Here is a 20,661-nt window from a genome sequence, read left to right as displayed (position 1 = left end):
AAAAGCTGAGGGCCAGACACGGGGCTATGGTAAGAAGTGCCACTTTGTAAGGACTCTTGGAAATATGCTACTTGTCTTCCTGAAACAGTGAGCACCTACAAAACCACCGTGCATCCACATGCCTCTTTCCCTTCACTGTATTTTGAAAGAAATGCTATTCTTAGAGGAATTTTTACAATTTCTACCAATCCTTCAAATATTTAAATGATCATTTTTATACAATCTAGAAAGAGCTTGCTAAGTAAAGATAACTTTAATCCCCAAATTGATAACATTTTTCATAGCATTTGTTTTTCCTTTTCAACTTTAGTTTGAGGTAATTATAGATTCACAGGAAATTGCAAACACAATACAGGGAGGTCTAGTGTACTCTGCACCCAGTTTCCCCCAGTGGTTATGACAATAATGTAAAAATCAAATCCAGGAAATTGACCTTGGTACAATCAATAGACTTTATTCAGGTTCAGATTTCACAGTTTTTTTTTTTTTTAAGATTTTATTTTATTTATTTGACAGAGACAGCAAGAGCAGGAACACAAGCAGGGGGAGTGGGAGAGGGAGAAGCAGGCTTCCCGCGGAGCAGGGAGCCCGATGCGGGGCTCGATCCCAGGGCCCTGGGATCATGACCTGAGCCGAAGGCAGACGCTTAACAACTGAGCCACCCAGGCGCCCCCAGATTTCACAGTTTTATATGCACTTGTGTGTGTGTGTGTACGCACCTGTGTGTGCCCAGGAGTGTTGATTGCTGGGTCATGTGATAACTGTATGTTCAGTTATTTTAAGAAATTGCCAAATTATGTTGCAGAGTAGTAAAACTATTTTACATTACAACCAGCAATTTGTGATAGAACCAGTTTCTCTGTCAGCACTTGGTTTTGCCACTGTATTTTATTTCAGCCATTCTCATAGATGTATACTGAAATCTCATCATAGTTTTAACTCGCATTTCCCTAATGGCTGATGATGTTGAATATATTTTTATTTGCCACTGTATGCACCTTTCCAGAAATGTCTTTTAATTTCTTTTGCCTATTTTTTTTTTTTTTTTTTACCTAAAGATTCTATTTATTTGTCAGAGAGAGAGAGAGCAGAAGCAGGGGGAGTGGCAGGCAGAGGAAGAAGCAGGCTCCCCGATGATCAAGGAGCCTGATGCGGGGCTCGATCCCAGGACTCCGGGATCATGACCTGAGCCGAAGGCAAACCCGTAACTGACTGAGCCACCCAGCTCTCCCTTTTGCCCATTTCTAATTGGATGGTTTTCTTACTGTTCATTTTTGAGAGTTCCTTATGGTCCTTTACAGATGTTTGGTTTGCAGTACTTTCTGCTATTAATACATTTTGGTTTGTAACTACTTTCTCCCGATATGTGTTTTATCTTTTCATCCTTTTAACAGGGTCTTTTTGACAAGTGTGCTCTTTTTTTTTTTTTAAGGTTTATTTATTTGAGAGGGAGAGAGCAAGCGAGCTACATGCGCATGGCGGGGGCGGGGGGTGCGTGGCGGGGAGACAAAGAGGGAGAAAGAAACTCCAAACAGACTCTGCACTGACCACAGGGCCCGACTCGGGGCTTGATCTCACAACCCTGAGCTGAAACCAAGAGTTGGTCACCTAAGCAACTGTACCACCCATGTGCCCAACAGGTTTGCTCTTAATAGAGCGGAGCAAACATTTTTAAGTTTGATGAAGTCCAGTTTGTCACATTTTCTCTTACTGAGTATGCTTTGAGTATCATATCTAAGAAATCTTCACCTAGCCTTAGGTTCTGCAGATTTTCTCCTTTGTTTTTATCTAAAAGGTTTATAGTTTGACATACTACATTTAAATCTATGATCCATTTTGAGTTAATTTTTGTATAAGGTGTGAAGTTTACATTAAAGTTCAATTTCTTTGACTATGGACATCCAAAATTGCTCTAGCACCATTTGTTGAAAAGACTATCTTTCCTCCATTAAATATTTTGTACTTTCATCAAAAATCAGTTGGTTATGGGGCACCTGGGTGGCTCAGTCTGTTAAGTATCTGCCTTCCACTCAGGTCATGATCCTAGAGTCCTGGGATCGAGTCCCACATCGGGCTCCCTGCTCTGAGGGGAGTCTGCTTCTCCGTCTCCCTCTGCTCCCCCTACTTGTGCTCTGTCTCTCTCTCTGTCTGAAATAAATAAAATCTTAAAAAAAAAAAATCAGTTGGCTATCTTGTGTGGACCTATTTCCCTATACTATTCCATTAATCAACATATTTATCCCTTCACCAATATCTTGGTGTTTTGCTTAGTATAGTCTTATCACATGCGATCCGTTTTCAAAAAACATTTCTCTGAATAATAGCTATCTTTTTCTTTGAGTGTTTATATATGCCAGGCATTGCTTTAAGTGCTTCATAAGCATAAATTTATTTAATCCTCACAGAATCCTACAAAATGATAATACTTAGGCCTATTTTATAGGTGAGAAAACTGAGTGCAGAGTAGTTAAGTAACTTTCTTAAGAGACGGATTTGGAACTCAGGCCCACCCCCTAGCCACCATGTTTCACTACCTCTCTGAAGTGAACAGATTTTTATCTCTTCACAGAATTGCTTTTACTGCAGTCTGCAGTGGCATTTTGTCATCGACCTACGTCAAGAGACATCATAAGAAACAGCTCAATGAAACTTATTCTTGCAGTTCCTGGAGGCAAGTTGATGAGGTTGTGGTTCACTATGTCACATGATGTCCTCTTTAGGAGGACAGTTGGGAAAAATGTCTCTCGGATCTCAGTACCAGGAATAGATGTATTTCTCCTGAGTAAGTGGTTTGTTTTTATCTCTTGGACATGGTCAATCTGTATAAATGATTACATTTCCCACTTTGTGCTGTCTGCTAAAAAGCTCAGAACCAAATTTTCAGCCTATCTTTAGCAATGATGTGGACTAGATCTAATATTACTTCTGACTTCATCTTGTTTTTTTCTACTCTAATTTTCTCTTCTTCCTTATTTCCTCACTCACTTTTTTCTTCAGTCTTTTAAAAAATCAAAACATAGAAGCACATAGTATAAAAGTTAAATGCAGCAAAACAAAATCCAGTCCCTTTGCCCACTCCTCCCCACCTGTGATTTCTCCTCCACAGAGCCAGCTATACTCAGACCTTTTAGCCATTTCTTGTGGTTCTTACTCTTTTTTTTCCTTGACTTTTCTTTCGGTTTAGGTCTTATCTCCTGATTTCCTATTGCAAGGGTAGGATTCTCCTTTCTTATATCTACCCTCTACAACACACACCCTTCACCTACAACCATCCTCCCATTATGATTATATCGCAGTTTTGGTTAAACTCATTTGCAGTGTTTGCATTATTATGCCTATGGAAATACCGTTCACAGGTGAGCTGTTCACTTTGTATCTTATAATAATTTTGTTTTCCCTTAGGTTTCTAATTGTCTTTTTTAAACTTCAGTTTCATACAGCAATCATTAATTTCTGCCGAAGGCTTCTGACAGAATTATAAATCTCTCACTTCATCAGTTTTGTGTGTTTTTTTTTTTCCCTCACAGACTTTCCATCATCCAGCTTAGGTCTAAACCTGTTGCTCTCTAGGCCAGCTGTCCAGCTGTCATCCTGGTGATGGGGTTTTGAAATATAGGTGAGGTTCAGTGGGGTGGAGTCCGGAGACCAAGAAAGAATTTTTGAGGAGTCTTTGGTGCAAAATGGTGGTTTATTAAGGGGGGTGCAGGACCCGTGGGCAGAAAGACCTGTTGCCCTGGGGTTGTGAGGGGTGGCTGATTATATACTATGGGGTTGGGGGAGGTAAGGAAAAAGGGAGGTTTCAAAAGAACTTTCATATGCTAAGTAGGACCTACAAGATAGGCGAGGCCTTGCCATTGTCAAGTTATGGTTGTTTTTCCCCTCTAGCAATGCATTAACATTAAGATAGTTGGGAGATTCCTGGAAGAATGTCACACATGTCCCACCCAGGAGTGGGGGGTGAGGAGAGGTTGCAGGGTGTCGGCTTATGCTCGGTCTTCAGCCAGGCTTCTGCTCCCTCATCACTAAGATTTCCCTTTTACATCATTTTAGGAATTTCTTCTACATCTCTCTTTTGTTGGATCCCTTGTTTGCCAGATCTCATATTTTATTTTTGGTTTTATGCACTTGGTTTGGTGGAGCTCATCCTGCAATAGCTTCCTGAGAAAAAGTTCATGAAACGTAAATATTTTTGAGACCTCACATATCTGAAAATGCCTTTGTTTTAGCAGTACTCTTGAATGAGAGTCTGGGTATAGGATTACAGGTTGGAAATGATTTTCACTTGGAATTTTAAAGGCATTACTTTTTTGTTGTCTAGCTTTCCACCTTGCTATTGAGATGCTAACGCCTTCCATGGTTTTTTTCCTCCTCTCAGGGAAGTTTTGAGATCTTCCCTTTCTCCCTAATGTTCTGAAATTCACATCGATGCACCTTGGAACAGGGTCTCTTTTCATACACTGTGTGGAATGAACCCAACACAATGGGCTCTTTCAATCTGAAATCACATTTCCTTCAGTTTTGAGAAATTTTCACGTATATTCTTTTTTTAATGTATGTTCTTATTTGTCATCCCCTCCCTTCCCCTCCATTTTCTCTTTTCACTTTCTAGAACTCTTGATTGAGTTGTTGGATCACTTGAACTGATGTAATGTTCTTCATATCTTTATTTTTTTTCTGGGAGATTTTCTTTTTTAATTTTTTTAAATAGATTTTATTTATTTATTTGCCAGAGAAAGAGAGCACAAATGGGGGCGGGGGGAGGGGAGCGGCAGGCAGAGGGAGAAGTGGCTCCCCACCCAGCAGGGAGCCCGATGCAGGACTTGATCCCAGGACCTCATGACCTGAGCTGAAGGCAGACACTTAACCAACTGAGCCACCCGGGAGTCCCTCTGGGAAATTTTCTTAATTTTGTCTTCTAACTCTTCTATTGAATTTTTAAATTTCTGCTATCATATTGTTATTTTTAAAGCTCTGACTGTCCCTTCCCTCCATTCCTGGTTTTGTTTTGTTTTGTTTTTTTTAAAGATTTTTTATTTATTTATCTGAGAGAGAGAATGGGAGACAGAGAGCATGAGAGGGGGAGGATCAGAGGGAGAAGCAGACTCCCCGCTGAGCAGGGAGCCCGATGCGGGACTCGATCCAGGGACTCCAGGATCATGACCTGAGCCGAAAGCAGTTGCTTAACCAACTGAGCCACCCAGGCGCCCTTGTTTTGTTTTTAAAAGGCATCTTGTCCTTGCTGTTTAAATACTCCATGGATGCAGTATTTAAATTTTAGTGTTTGAAATTTTATTTACTACATTGTCTTCTCCCTCTGAACTCTTTTTGTTTGTATTTCACATTATTGACTTCTCATGAATGGCTGTCTCTTCATATTAAAGAGGGAGACACTTAAATGCCCCCCTGTGAATGGGCAGAACCTGTTGGCTGTTGGGCTTCACAGTTGATCACATTTCTTATTTGCAGGGGAGGGACCTCCAAATGTCATTATGCAAAGATCTTTTCTCTTAGGCTGGTCAGTCAGAGAAATTTTTTGCATGGGAATTTATAAACTTGCCTTCTAGCCTTCTGGGAGCTTATCAGGGGAAAGGGGCTGGAGGGTGGGGTGAGGGGAGCTCATCATTCCTTGTAGAGACTTTCATTTAGTTCTCTTGTCTTCCACTGTGCCTGGTGCACCAAGCCTGGAGCCTTTGACCCAGCCTCTCAAAAGAATAAACTGCTTGGCCTCTTCTAGGGTGGTGGAAGGGTAGTCACTTTGCTGTGCTGTTGGGAAGAAGATCTGGCATTTTACTGGTCATTGTAAAGGCTTCTAAGCAATCTTTTCTTTCTACCCCACATTCCCATCTTCAGGGGCATCTGATGCCTCCAGTTTCAGGGTATTCCAGGGTTCTGTGGTTCAATTTATCTTACTTCTTTCTGCCTTCTTTGATTTGTCCCTGTGTGAGGGAGCCTGACTCCTGATTCAGGAGCAAAACAAAAGAAGTTAAAGTCAGAGAAATGGTGCCTATGGTCAGGTACAAAAGATGAGCAAGAAACAAGAAGGGTTCTGAAACTGGAGGAGTAATTGTATTAAAAGTCACAGTCTTTGTCTACCTTCTCTACATATTTCTCCATTTGAAAAGACTGTACTTGGAGATAATGTGCTCAAGAGGAGGGCTAGTTCCCTCTGCTGACCCCAAATTCTGCCCTGAGGGAGAGGCAAGGCTATGTCTGGGAGAATGAATTCCAAGGTCAGAAACCTGGAGGTTGTAGAAAGATTGAGAAGTGTGTCCAGGCTCGAGAACTAAGGTCAGCTGAGGAAGGAGAGGGTCCAATTTTATGTGGCTCTTGATTTACAAGTGTCCAAGAGGGCTTGATGTCTGGAAAAGAGCCACTGGGGAGGGGACTAGGTTATGGTTTCCAGCCTCCCTGACCAGTTGGCCTTTGAAGACTGGCCCGTTGATAGAAATCTACTGGTCGAGGACATTTCACTTTATTACACTAAATATAGTGGGCCTTTACAAAATTTGGAGGCCTTCCTACACAAAGAGAATGCTGTTAATACGCTCTCCATCCAAGGGCATGAGCTCTGGGTTGTTGTTCCAGTGGGATGTGCTGCAAGACTCAGCCAGACTAGCAATCTGCTGCCAACTTTGGCCTCTAGGGAATTTGCAAGAAGGAATGGTTGTGTCCCTAATATCACATTTAATAACCTTAAATAGGGCTAGGTATAGCCTGGCTTCACTTAAGAGATGACTCAGAGTTGGTACACAAGAAATGTACTAAAGGAAGGAAGGAAAGTAAGAAGGGAGGAAAGAGCTTAGTTCTCATTTATAGCTTTGTCATTCAAAAATTTTAAAGTGTAATAATAATAATAATAAAATTTGAAAGTGCAATACAGAGATTTACAATAAGAGGGTGTTGAAATCCCAGAGGGCATAGGAACTTGAAGATGCAGTGGAGTAAGAAGTGGCTTAACTCTCTGATCATGAGAGAAAGTCAATGAGGACAAATGAAAGAAACAGAAGATGGTGATTAGTAACCAGAGGAATTTAAGTTCCCCTCCTCCTAGTGACACTGAGGGATTCCCACAACTCCTTCAGCATCTGGAACTTACTGGACTGTGGGTGGAGGGAGATCCGTGACAGCTAGTGTTACCAGTACCTTTCTTGAAAGGTGGGATAGAAATACTAACTGGAATGATGGCCTGGCACAACCAGAGAGCTGAAGAAGAAGAGAAATGAGCATGAGACAGAAGCTGAACTGGAAGGCTTCCTGGCTGCTTCTAGTATTCAGCACCTGCAACAGGGTCCCAGGAAAACAAAGTCTCCAAAAGGAGAAGCAACAGTGTCAGTGTTGCTGGTGAGGTCAGTGAGCTTTCCAGATGCTTGTATTCCCTTTCTGGCTGTGTCTCCGTCAAATAAATAGAATCTTTAAAAAATAAATAAAAAATAAATAAAAAAAAGAAAGTTCTTTTGAAACCTCCCTTTTCCTTACCTCCCCTAACTCCCAAGTATATAATCAGTCATCCCTCATAACCCCAGGGCAGCAGCTCTTTCTGCCGACGGGTCCTGTCCCCGTGCTTTAGTAAAACCACCTTTCTGCACCAAAGATGTCTCAAGAGTTCTTTCTTGGTTGTCAGCTCCAGACCTCACCCCACCGAACCTCACCTGTATTCCAAAACCACATCAATTAGATGTGGGCCAGGTGACTCTCTGGTTGAGGACAATATCAGAAGAGACACTCATCTGAGCCATCGGCTGCTATTTCTAGGAGCTGAGGGAATGATTGCCTTGATCCAGAAAGAAGGATCTGAGTGGCACCCCATAGCGTCCATTACAGCAAACCCTTCGCACTGGATCCACTCACTTTGTATAATAAAATCCAAGAACTCCTCCAGTACCCCAGGTGGTCTCTTTTGCTGGGGAAGAGGAAGGTTAGTAGGACAAACTACAGCTATCAGTACCCCTGGTACTGCTCCTGGTCTGAAGGTTGCAGCTGACACTTACCTCCCTACTCTATAACCCATTTTTGTTTCCCTCACTCTCAGCTCCCTTTACCATCACAATTGGCAAAGCATTTCTTAGTCAATCACCAGGACCTCTAAACCCACAGAGTTTATAGAGTTGCTGGGACAAGAAGCATAAATACCACAAGTGGGTCACTGTGAGTGATACAGCAGGGCTCAAAGCCACTCCTACTTCTTTCCCTTAAATTCCAGAACCATGTATGATGCCTCCTGAGAACACAGGCCCATACAATAATTGTTGATTTGCATGAACATCTCGGAAGACCTTTGATAGGTATCCATCTTTGAAAGGTATCACCTTCAGAATGGTAGCTCAGTTGTACCTTCAAAAGGCCATTTCATCGCTGTCAAGCTGACAGCTTCTGTGTAGCGTGATGTGAAACAGAAGAGTGGATCCCAGGGTCATGGGCCACTGCTGCAGCTACTCTGTAGTGAAATGGGTTCCTGGGTCCAATAAAAATATTACCCAGGATTCCATTGGTTTGGTGGATCAAACACTCTGCATGCCCTCAGTTGGTAGTGCTGGCTGAGGCCTGAGGACAGGAAAGGCAAACCGATACCCCAAATATGTATCTGTTCTTGTCAAAATGAATCACTGCCCGTTCCGGTGTCATCAACTTGCCATCAGGTGGCTGGTTGCTCTCCCAAAAGAATGGTGCTGTACTGGGGGCTCAGGCTTGGTATCTCTTGATGGCAGTTTGGACAGAGGGAGAAGTAAACAGTGAATGAGTTGCAACAAAGGCTCCCATAGGGAGCTGTGGGCCGAGGTGACCCATCAGAGGTATACTTCTTGAGGCAAGGGAGTCTGGCCTTTATTATCCTCCCCCTCCCCCATCACTGGCCAGACATTAAAAGAGGTTGCCCTCAAGGAAGGGGCACGACCTTCTTTGAGGGAGGGCAATTTTTTTTTTTAAGATATTTATTTATTTATTTGACACAGCGCAAGCAGGGGGAGCTACAGACGGTGAGAAGCAGTCTCCCCACTGATGTGGGGCTCGATCCCAGGACCCTGGGATGATGACCTAAGCCAAAGGCAGACACTTAACCGGCTGAGCCACTTAGGCGCCCTGAGCAACCTAGCCTGGGAGGGCAATTCTTGGAGAGAATTGTCACCCAACTCCCCTGTGACGGGTGGTGGAGTGGGGGTGGGGGGTAGGTGGATGAGTGCCTCAGTCCGGAATGGGAGATCTAGGGAGGTAGCCTACCGCAGAATTCACTACAATGACTAAATGGTAGGAGTTTCTGTTCTAAATTTCAGGTATTCTGAGGAGTTCTGGAATGGGGATGGGTTGGAGTAAGGATAGAGATTTGTGAGATGTATCACCTGTCAAATTTCATAGTTGATTATTTGGAAAATTCGTTGAAAACTGCATATTTTATGGTTTTATGTTGATCCAGGCAAAAAATTTCTAAACAGATCAACAAAAAGTACAAAGAAGGCTTTTATCATAAAATATTCACCATTTATGAGATTCTGCTTGCTTTTTAAAAAAAATCTTTAGGGCGCCTGGGTGGCTCAGTTGGTTAAGTGACTGCCTTCGGCTCAGGTCATGATCCTGGAATCCCGGGATCCAGTCCCGCATCGGGCTCCCTGCTCAGCAGGGAGTCTGCTTCTCCCTCTGACCCTCCTCCCTCTCATGCTCTCTGTCTCTCATTCTCTCTCTCAAAATAAAAAAAAAAAAAAAAAAATCTTTATTGTTGTATAGACATAATAATGTTTGTGTAGTCTTAATGAGAAGTTGTTTTCATACTATTTTAATTTCTGTTTTTTCTTTTCCATGAATACACATTGTTCATGGTTTTATTATTTTTATTATAATTCAGTATTCTTCCATATTAATATATCAATGTTTTCATAATGTCTTATTCCCTCTATTTGGGACATTTGACTTATATCCAGTTTTTCACAATAAGTAATGCATATTTAAAAGACAATTTTCAAGGGGCGCCTGGGTGGCTCAGTCAGTTAAGCGTCTGCCTTCAGCTCAGGTCCTGATCCCAGGGTCCTGGGATCAAGCCCCATGTCCCACATCAGCTCCCTGCTCAGCAACCGAGTCTGCTTCTCCCTCTCCCTCTGACCCTCTGACCCTCCGCCCCCCCTCCCCTCCTGCTCTCGCTGGCTCTCTCTCTCAAATGAAATAAAAAAAAATCTTGGGGCACCTGAGTGGCTCAGTCGGTTAAGCATCTGCCTTCGGCTCAGGTCATGACCCCAGGGTGCTGGGATCGAGCCCCATGTCAGGCTCTCTGCTCTGCAGGGAGTCTGCTTCTCCTTCTCCCTCTGCCTGCCACTCCCCCTGTTGTGTTCTCTCTCTCTCTGCCAAATAAATAAATAAAAATCTTTTTAAAAAAAAAATCTTAAAAAAAAAAAACGCAGTTTTAAAAATCTTTCTCTTTTTTTTCCCCCCAAAGTGGAATTAACCGGTATATTCCCATGTTGCTTTTTAGGAAGGTTTTCTTAATCTTCAGTGCTATAAGCAATGTTCGAATGCCTGTTTACCCCTTACTATGCTAACATTGGATTTTTCTCACTTGTATTTTTGATAGTAGAATGAATTGTCAGCTCATCATTGTTTTAAATTCAGTTTCCTAATTATTAGTGAGGCGGAGAGTTTTTCCAAAGTGTTTATTTACTTTTTGTATTTTTTGTTATTTATAGCTTTTGGCTATTTATCTTTCCCTAAACGGGTCCTGAGTTTTAATATTTCTTTTTTTTTTTTTAAAGATTTTATTTATTTATTTGAGAGAGAGAATGAGAGAGAGCACATGAGAGGGGGGAGGGTCAGAGGGAGAAGCAGACTCCCTGCTGAGCAGGGAGCCCGATTGCGGGACTCGATCCAGGGACTCCAGGATCATGACCTGAGCTGAAGGCAGTCGCTTAACCAACTGAGCCACCCAGGCACCCGAGTTTTAATATTTCTATCAGTCCCTTATATATTATAGATAATAAACTGTATTTGACTTTTCTTTTCAGTGGTTTCTCATTCCATTGCTCTTTATCTTGAATTCACTTTTTAGTTAAATAGTTGGCTTTGTGTTTTATAGCATAAAAACCACACTGACCTTGCCAGTAATGATTTCCTTAAGTGCTTCAATATTCCAACATTGATACCTTATTTTCTTTGAGGAAAGGAATATTATTGGATTGTCTTCTATGTTTAATGACAGATTTTTGAATCTTTTATCTTCAAATGAAAATTGATTTCAGTTTAACTCCTCCAAAGAAAGCTATTGTGGCAAATAGTGTAAATGGGGTCATATATTTATATTCTTTTAAATGATATCTAGTTTCTCCTCTGGCTTAACAGGGATTCATTTATTTGTTGTTTATTTCGACCAATTTTTCATGTACTGTTGTGTAGATTTGAATTTATTTCTCCAATTTTTAATTTGGTCAATTGTCTATTTTTTTTTCAAGATTTATTTATTTATTTGAGAGAGGGGAGCGGTGAAGGGCAGAGGGAGAGAGAATCCCAAGCAGATTCCCTGCTGAGTGTACAGCCCAACTCGGGCTAATCCCACAACCCCACAACCCCACAACCCCATGACCCCAAGATCACAACCTGAGCTGAAACCAAGAGTTGGATGCTTAACCAACTGCACCACCCAGGTACCCCCAATTGGTCTACTTAAAAAAAAAAAAAAATCTAGTACTGTAAGCCTCTTCCCTCTAAAATATATGCATATGACCATAGGTATATGCATGTAAATATGCAGACAAAAAAGTCTGGAAGGTTAACCATGGATGGTTGGATTACAGATGAACTTCATACTTTTCTTGTCATTTATCTATAAATTCTAATATATAGTACATTAAAATTAACACATATCACTTCATTGCTTAAAAATGGAGAAACTCTTCAAACAAAATGAAGAAAACAAAAATATCAATCATGAAATAAAAGGCAATTATTAGGAAAATAAGAAGAAGGGGCGGGTTGGGGAATATGTCACATTGGGGGCAAACTCAGACAAATTGTAATTCCTCTCAAGTCCCTTTCTGTGATTATGCCTGACACCGTCCAAGCCCTCTGTGTAAGCTCATTTCTGCATAGCTGCCCCTGACAGTTCTGAAATGTCCACTTCTGTCCCGGCCTGTCTCAGTCCTATTCCTGGAGCCTTCTACCTGTGACTGCAACCATAGTGCCTTTGGTGTTTGACCCAGTTGGTTACCACAGTGACTACCAGTCATTGATTTCTTTTTTTTTTTGAAGATTTATTTATTTATTTGAGAGAGCGAGAATGAGAGAGAGAGAGAGAGTACATGAGAGGGGGGAGGGTTAGAGGGAGAAGCAGGCTCCTCGCCGAGCAGGGAGCCCGATGTGGGACTCGATCCCGGGACTCCAGGATCATGACCTGAGCCGAAGGCAGTCGCTCAACCAACTGAGCCACCCAGGCGCCCTCTTTCTAGATTTCTAATACCAGATTTTGCTCTTTCCATGTTTGGGCAACTGTTCAAATCTCTTTGTAGTTCTGCCTCAATTATCAGCCCTCCTCACCTCCATACTGCCCACCCACCCCAGTTCTACCAGCTTCTGGGCTGTCCCATTCTCAGCTGCATCAGAACGTTTGGGGTGACAGACCATCTGCTCAAAATAGCCATGCCCTGGATGTGGGTTTTTTGGACCACAAATGGATATCTGCCCACAAGAGAAACAGCTTGTGATTTGTGCACTTGAATGCTCAAAAAACCAAACTAAGCTCAGCCCTGGAGCTGGCTATGTAGCAATCAGGGTCCAATTGGGAAAATAGAAACCACTGTGGCCATGTTAAACGGAAGGGATTTAATTCAGGGAATTTGTCAGAAAACTGGGAAAGCAAAAAAAGGGAAACTGGAGATTTATATTTCAGGAAACAGCCAGTGCTTCTGAGACTGGGCGAACACACAGTGAAGAGGTGGCATGAGCATCCTCCAAGGCTGCCAGGGCTGCAGGAGCTGGAACTGCGGGGGTAGGTGGGAGGTGCTGTCACCCAGCCAGTGCCCAGAGCTGCGGGATCGCAGAGGCACTAGGAAGGGTTCCTGAGATCTGGAGAGAGTTGCCTTGGTTCATAATTTTCGTGCAGTGAGGCTGCAATTCTGTTTCCATCCTCAGTGAGGTGAAATTACTTATTATAGTCTTCAAATAAGCCTCCTTTTACTTGAGCTACCTTGTCACACAAACAAACCCTCCCAAGACACCCATTGTGGGCATCAGCCTCGGCCTCTTCCCCCATGTTTTCCGTCACTGCGCTGACTCAGAACAGACCCTCCATTTGGGAGTTGAGCTGCCCGGGAGTTGTGATCTTTGCCGCTCTATGGCATCACAATGTTTTCAAATCCAGGAAAGGGAAGTTCTGCAACATTATCTTTTTTCCTCCCAGAACACAAGCATTTTTGTATGCTTTTTTTGCGGTGCGTTTTACAATTTTGCATTTTATATTTGCAAAACTCTTAATGCTCCACTAATTAGCACTGCATTAAATCTGTGAACGGGAAGTGTTACCTTAACATTTGTTTAGTCTTTCCAGTTATGAGCAAGGTTAACTCTCCATCTTGTCTGATTTCCTTTTACTGTGTCATGAAGGTTTTGAAGTTTTCTTTATAGTTTTTATCAGGTAGACATTAAAATATTTAGTGGGGATTTGGGGTCTTGGTTGTGAAAGGATTTTTTTTTTTTACACTTTCATTTCTGGCTGTTGATTATAACAACTACCTATTTTAAAATCTGTTTATGTTCCCCCTGACCACTTGAGGAAATGAGGAATTGTCCAGTGTGAGAAGGGGTGCACAGCAGAGATGGATTTGTGTCACCTGTTCGCTTTGACGTGTTTGTGTCTCTTGTGGACAATGTTTGAGTAGCATGTGGCCCTTGTGAGCCATTGGGGGGTGTACCTTTCCTGTATTCCTCCATGAATGACCCAAGTTAAATGACCTGTGCTAGGACCAAATCCATGGACTTAAACCCTCTGAAGGCACAGACAGTACAGACCTTTGCTTTCAACATTTCATCATTTCTAATAATTAGAGCTACATGGACTGCTTTGGAAAATACTGATTTCTATGACTGAAATGACTAATAATTTGGAGATTGGTTACAGGTTTCAAGCCATGGATTAAGGGTTGGTCTAAATAATGTCCTAAAAATATGGTGTGCTTTGAAAATTGCACATATAATAAGTGTTCACTATACAAAAATGAGAAAAATGCCCATAAGTTTACAAAAAAAAAAAAAAGAAAGGAAAGCAAAAGAATGCTCATAATTCTACTACTTAGAGATGACTACTGTGATTTTGGTGTCTTCTAAATGGTTTCCTATATCTGATGTATAGGATTATACAAATAAATATGCACATTCATGGGACTTTATAATCATGTGAACCAATTCGTATAATCTCCTCTTACATATTTATGTCTATCTATATCAACATTGACATCTATATCTATAATCCTATTAGTTCTGTTTCTCTGGAAAGCCCTAATTAATACACCCAGTTTCCTCCACTGGTAACATCTTGCAAAACTGTAGTACGTATCACAACCAGGATTTTTTTTTTTGAGAGGGAAGGGGGTGCTGGGTAGGGGCAGAGGAAGAGAGAGAATCTTAAGCAAGCTCCATGGTCAGTGCAGAGCCTAATGTGGGGCTCGATCTCACGACCCTGAGATCATAACCTGAGCTGAAACCAAGAGTCGGATGCTTAATTGACTGAGACACCCAGACACCCTTCAGCCAGGATATTGATACTGTACAGAACATTCCATCACCACAACAATCCATGTTGCCCTTTTATAAGGCAACTCTGTCTCATTCTCCTCACCCCACAGGGTCTTTTATCCCTGGCAGCTAGCAATTTGTTCTTCATTTCTGTAATTTTGTTGTTTCAAGAATAGTCTATATAAGTGGAATCACACAGCATGTACTTTTTTGGCTTTTTTTTCAACTTGCATAATTCTTTTTTTTTTTTTTTTAAGATTTTATTTATTTGAGAGAGAGAGACAAAGAGAGCAGAGGCAGGGGCAGAGGGAAAGGGAGAAGCAGACTCCCCGTGGAGCAGGGAGCCCAATGCGGGGCTCGATCCCAGGACCCTGGGACCATGACCTGAGCCGAAGGCAGACGCCCAACCGACTGAGCCACCCAGGTGCCCTGCATAATTCTTTTTTTAACCTAGCAAAATTAGTAATTTTTTCACGTAGTGTAATTTCACCTAGCATGCCAAATTTAGCCATCAATATGTGTTCTTTTTTTTATTGTTGAGTATTCCATGGAATGGACATACCCAATTTGTTTAACCATTCATCCACTGAAGTACATCTGGGTTGTTTTCAGCTTTTTGCTATTATAAATAAAGCTGCTATAAACATTCATGGACAGATTTTTGTGTGAACAGAAGTCTCCATTTATCTAGGATAAACACTTGGGAATGCAGTTGCTGGGTTGTATGGTAGTTGAATGTTTAGTGCTTTATGAAACTACCAAACTGTTTTCCAGAGTGGCTATACCATTTTACAGTACTACCCACAGTGTATGAATGATCTGGTTTCTCTGCATCCTAACCAGCATTTGGTGTTAACCTTTTATTTTAGCCATCCTGATAGGTATGAGTTTCCTTAGTAGGTATAGCGCCTGGTGGCACAGTCAGCTAAGCATCCAACTCTTAGTTTCAGCTCAGGTCATGATCTCAGGGTGCTGGGATGGAGCCCTGCATTGGGCTCCATGCTAAGCGTGGAGTCTGAGATTCTCTCTCCCTCTCCCTCTGCCTCTCCCACTCGTGCTGTCTCTCTCTCTCTAAAATATATACATAAGTCTTAAAAAAAAAATAGTTACAGTGCTATTCAAATGACCTATTTCATTTTGGGTGAGTTGTGTTAGTTTGTGTTTTTCAACAAATTACTCCATTTCATCTAAGTTGTCAAATTTATGTGTGTAGAGTTGTTCATTGTATTTTTTAAAAAATCATTGATTTCTCTTGCCATTTGCAATGACATGGATGGAGCTAGAGAATGTTAAGCATAAGTCAGTTAGAGAAAGACAAATACCATATGTTTTCACTCACCTATGGAATTTAAGAAACAAAACAAAGGAGCAGAGGGAAAAAAGGAGAAAGAGAGAGAGAGAGAGAGAGGCAAACCAAGAAACAGACTCTTAGCTATAGAGAACAAACGGATCGTCACCAGAGGGGAGGTGGGTGGGGGGATGGGTGAAATAGATGATTGGGATTAAGGAGGGCACTTGTTGTGATGAGCACCCGGTGATAAATGGAAGTGTTGAATCACTATATTGTATACCTGAAACTAATATTACACTATATGCTAACTAACTGCAATTTAAATAAAACCTTTTAGAATTAAAAAAAAAAAAAATATCGATTTCTGCTATTTGTTATTTCCTTTTTTTGCTTTGGGTTTATTTTGCTCTTTTTCTAGTTTCTATTTTTTTTCTTTTAGATTTTTATTTATTTATTTGACAGAGAGAGATAGTGAGAGCAGGAACACAAGCAGGGGGAGTGGGAGAGGGAGAAGCAGGCTTCCCGCCGAGCAGGGAGCCCGATGCGGGGCTCGATCCCAGGACCCTGGGATCATGACCTGAGCTGAAGGCAGACGCTTAACGACTGAGCCACCCAGGTGCCCCTCGTTTTCTAGTTTCTTAAATGGGAGCTTAGAAGATTGATCTGAGACTTTTCCTCTTCATGCACGTGGTGTTATAAATTTCCCTGAAAGAGATATTTTCTATTGTATAGGGAAACCTTCGTGTACCTGCCATGTGTATAGCTCCTTACTGAGGAATTCAATTCAACTCAGCAAATATTTATGGAGTGCTTGGGCAAGGCACTGTTCTAAATCCTCAGTATACATCAGGGAACAAAACAGACAAAGATCTCTATCTCTGTGGAACTTGCATTCTAGCTGGGGGAGACACACAATAAATAATAAGCATCATTTAGACAGTATGTTAGAGAGTGGTAAGTACAGGAACAAAACGTACTGCAGGATAAGAGGGAAGGGACATGTGAGGAACGATAGTGTTAATACTCCAGTTTTGACAGTACAGCAGGTACTGTACTAAATGTACTTGATACTAAAGGTGAAGTATTTTTTTTTTTTAAAGATTTTATTTATTTATCTGAGACAGAGAGAATGAGAGAGACAGAGAGCACATGAGAGGGGGGAGGGTCAGAGGGAGAAGCAGGCTCCCTGCCGAGCAGGGAGCCCGATGCGGGACTCGATCCCGGGACTCCAGGATCATGACCTGAGCCGAAGGCAGTCGCTTAACCGACTGAGCCACCCAGGCGCCCTAAAGGTGAAGTATTGAATAGGTTGGTCAGGCCGGCCTTTCGGAGAAGGTGAGATTTGAGTAAAGACCTAAAGGAGTTAGTGAGGCCAGTTGACCTGGTAGAAGTGTGCTTCAGACTGATGGGACAGCTAGAGCAAAGGCCCTGTGGTGGGAGCGTGCCTGGATGCCTGGACTATCTGAGGAGAAGCAAGGTGGCCAGTGTGACTAGAGCGGGGTGAGCAAGGGGGGAAGTGGTAAAGATGAGGTCAGAGTATAATGGGGGCCAGGTCTTTGGGTCTTGCTCTGAGTGAAATGGGGAGCCACTGCAGTATGTGAACCAAAGGAATGACATGACTTGGTTTAGGTGTTCAGAGAATCACTCTGGCTGCTATGTGAGGGATAGACCATGTGTAGAAGCAGGTGACCTCTCAGCAGGCTGCTGCAGTGATGCAAGCGAGAGGCAGTGTGGCCTGGAACAGAGTGCTAGCAGCAGGAATGGTGAGAAGTGATTACATTCTAAATCTAATTCTGAGGGGCGCCTGGGTGGCGTAGCTGGTTAAGAGTCCACCTCTTGGTTTCAGCCCAAGTCGCCATCTCAGGATGGTGAGATAGAGTCCCACGTGAGGCTCTGTGTTCAGCACGGAGTCTGCTTGAGACTCTCCCTCTGCCCCTCCCCGACGCACGCTCTCACTAAAATAAATAAATAAATCTTTAAACATACATACATACATACATATGTTTTAAGAGTAGAGCTAACAGGAGTTCTTCATAGGTTGGACTCGGGGCGTTCAAAAAAGATAGGTATGTGGATAAACCAGCTTGATCTAAATCCTTAAAGGTAGGTGACCGTACTCCATACCATATGCACCCTTCCTACCCCTACAACCCTGCTCACAGCTTATTGGACAATGGCAGGCACTTACCTAGGAGCAGCCGATCAATAGGCTGGACATTAGTCTATAGAGTGTCCTGGGCACGAAAGTTTTGCCCAAAAAAGTGGCAATTAACTGTGCCAGTGATTTTTCTCTTTCAGGATTCAGAACTGGAGAAACAAGAAAAGACCGTGTGTGAAAGCAGCAGCCGACACGGAGAGAGGCAGTATTCAGACTTCATGAGTAAGCAGAAGCTGTGAATAAGCAAGAGCTCTGAGGGAACAAAAGCCACGAGGCAGCACAAAGAGACACAAAGTAACGACGGAAGTGATAGAAGACAACTAAGAGAGCATCAGATTCTCAGGAGAAAGAGTCAGGGGCCAACCCTGGAGCCAGAGGTATGGTCACCTCCTCTGTTACCGGGGGCGGGGGAACGGTGCTAGACAGACAGAGACTACAGGTGTGCCCCAGCGTGTCATGTCAGGCTGGGATCGGCTCTGTGGAAGCCAGCACCACACATGAGCCCAAATTACGAGGGTCCGAGGAAGCCAGAGAAAGCAGAGGAAAGCTGTCTCCCGAGAGAAGCAGAAAGTGTAGCAGACGCCCAGAGAGAAGCAGGGATGGCAGATGACGCAGCCACGTGAGATAACTGCACAGCATCTCACCTTCCTGTTTCAGTCCTATCCCGGGCTGGGGGTGGCACCCTGGCGGGGCTCATCCCCGCACTTCAGAGCCCCTGGAGAGTACCTTTTGTTTCAGTTCGAACTACCTCCTTTTCTACTTGAGTTGGTGGGAGTAGTTTTTGGTCTAGGCTCCCGGGATGGTACATTTAGCTGGAAATTTCTTGCTATTATGTCTCAGGATCGAGCATGGCAGACAAGGTACAAAGGTGAAAATGCAAATATTTGGGTAAAGAACTAGCTGGAATCATGTGAAGCATTTTACATAGCTTGTCTCCTTTAATCTGTAGGGTCAGAGAGGTAGCATCCCGGAGGCTCACAGAGGGTAAGTACGGCCCACCTTCGTTATTCACTGAATCTGGATTTGCAAATTTGCCTACTCCCTAAAATTTATTTGTAACCCCACATCAGTACCCGAGGTGCTTTCCCAGTGTTCACAGACGTGTGCAGAGTGGTGAAAAAATTGAATTGTTTTAGGCACACGTTCCCAGCTAACATAAAAAAGGCAATACTTGGCCGTTCTGTTTCAGCTCCCACACTGTTAACAAGGTTCCCGTTTCCAGTCTATTTAGTGCCACATTTTTCACATTTTGTGCTGATGTTGGTGACATCACTATTTCAGATGGCCCCCAGGTGTAACGTTGAAGTGCTGTCTGTGCTCCTAGGCACAAGAAGGCCATGACGTGCCTTACAGAGAAAATGTGTTCCGTAAGCTTTGTTTAGGCAGGAGTTATAGTGCTGCTGGCTGTGAGGTCAGTGTTAAGGAACCAATAATATGTATTAAATTGTCTGTCTTTAAACAGAAACAAACATAAAATGAAGTTATACATTGACTGGTTGATGAAAATGTCATGACTGGGGGCCCACAGGAATCTAACCCTGTATTTCCCCGGGACTAATAGTTCAGTATTTGCTAATTCAGTATTGTAGCAACTTTATAGAGCATAACTACCATGAAAAACAAGAATCCACTGTACCATGTGCAGGATCAGTGGAACAGTGTGGATGCCCAGCTCCAAAGCCATGCCTCTCTGATTCATGCTCATTCCATTCCACCATGCCGTGCTCCAGAAGAGAAAGAAAAGCTTCTCTGCTCAGCTTCCAGTGCTCTTTCCACTGCACAATGCTGCCTTCTCTAGAACTTGTTGCCTCGTTGGGAAATGAACAGGTATGAAACGACCATAGAAACCATAGTAGGATGTACATTAGGGCTGGGACAGTAATATGTAGCACATTTGTCCTCACTCATCCCTTAAATATATGTGGCAGGCATCGTTCATCTCCCACAGCCCCTTTTCCTGCTTGAGCCCTGATGGAGGTTCCACAGTCCTCAAGACAGGGTTCCATGCAATCACTACCAGCTAATCAGAGTTGGCATGTTAAGATGAAACCGTTAACTTCCTTGCACGATAACCGGCATCCTTAAAGATTAAGCATATACTCGGAGGATCTGAGTTGCCAGGCTTAAGGAACTTTAGAGTTTAAGCAAATGTATCAGTCTGTTTCAAAGCTTGGACCCCATGGTAGCTCTGAGTGTCTGGTGAACTCTCTTTGGAAAGGCTTTCTGGATTTCTTTACATAGGACTTTGCTCCTGAAAGATGCATCTTGATGGGAACCATCTTTCTTGTTCATCTCTGAATCACCTTGCCTAGAGCAGTGACTGGCATACAGTTGGTGCTCAGTGATGTTTGTTGAACAAAGGCCTGGGCACCTAGACTGACACCTATCTTCCCCAGGAGGAAAGAGCTCTGATGTAGGCTAGCGACAGAATGGAATCCTTAAGGGCACAAAGCAGGGCAGGCACGGCTGGGGGGTTGGAGCTTTTCAGGGGAGGCAGTCAAGAAACTGTAAATGA

At 42.8% G+C, this 20,661-nt stretch overlaps 1 long non-coding RNA gene across 23 annotated transcripts in view; it reads left to right on the top strand.

Annotated features, from left to right (window-relative positions):
- Positions 1-20,661, top strand: part of LOC115936660 (uncharacterized) — a 105,887-nt gene that overhangs the window by 24,852 nt on the left and 60,374 nt on the right. For 7 of the 23 annotated variants that reach the window (XR_014138666.1, XR_014138672.1, XR_014138669.1 and 4 more), the window contains 3 exons: positions 2,570-2,671; positions 18,287-18,368; positions 19,096-19,130. This is a non-coding gene — a long non-coding RNA (uncharacterized LOC115936660). Of the gene's footprint in view, positions 1-2,569; positions 2,672-18,286; positions 18,524-19,095; positions 19,131-19,791; positions 19,877-20,661 lie in introns of those variants that run through there. The other 16 variants (XR_014138682.1, XR_014138684.1, XR_014138676.1 and 13 more) reach the window with 7 other exon arrangements.

The sequence above is a fragment of the Leptonychotes weddellii genome, chromosome 11 (assembly GCF_054177405.1).
Source record: "Leptonychotes weddellii isolate Sample4059 chromosome 11, ASM5417740v2, whole genome shotgun sequence".
NCBI classification, from domain to species: Eukaryota; Metazoa; Chordata; class Mammalia; order Carnivora; family Phocidae; genus Leptonychotes; species Leptonychotes weddellii.
Note: the sequence above shows the minus strand (reverse complement) of the source record. Positions and strands in the feature narration are given on the sequence as shown.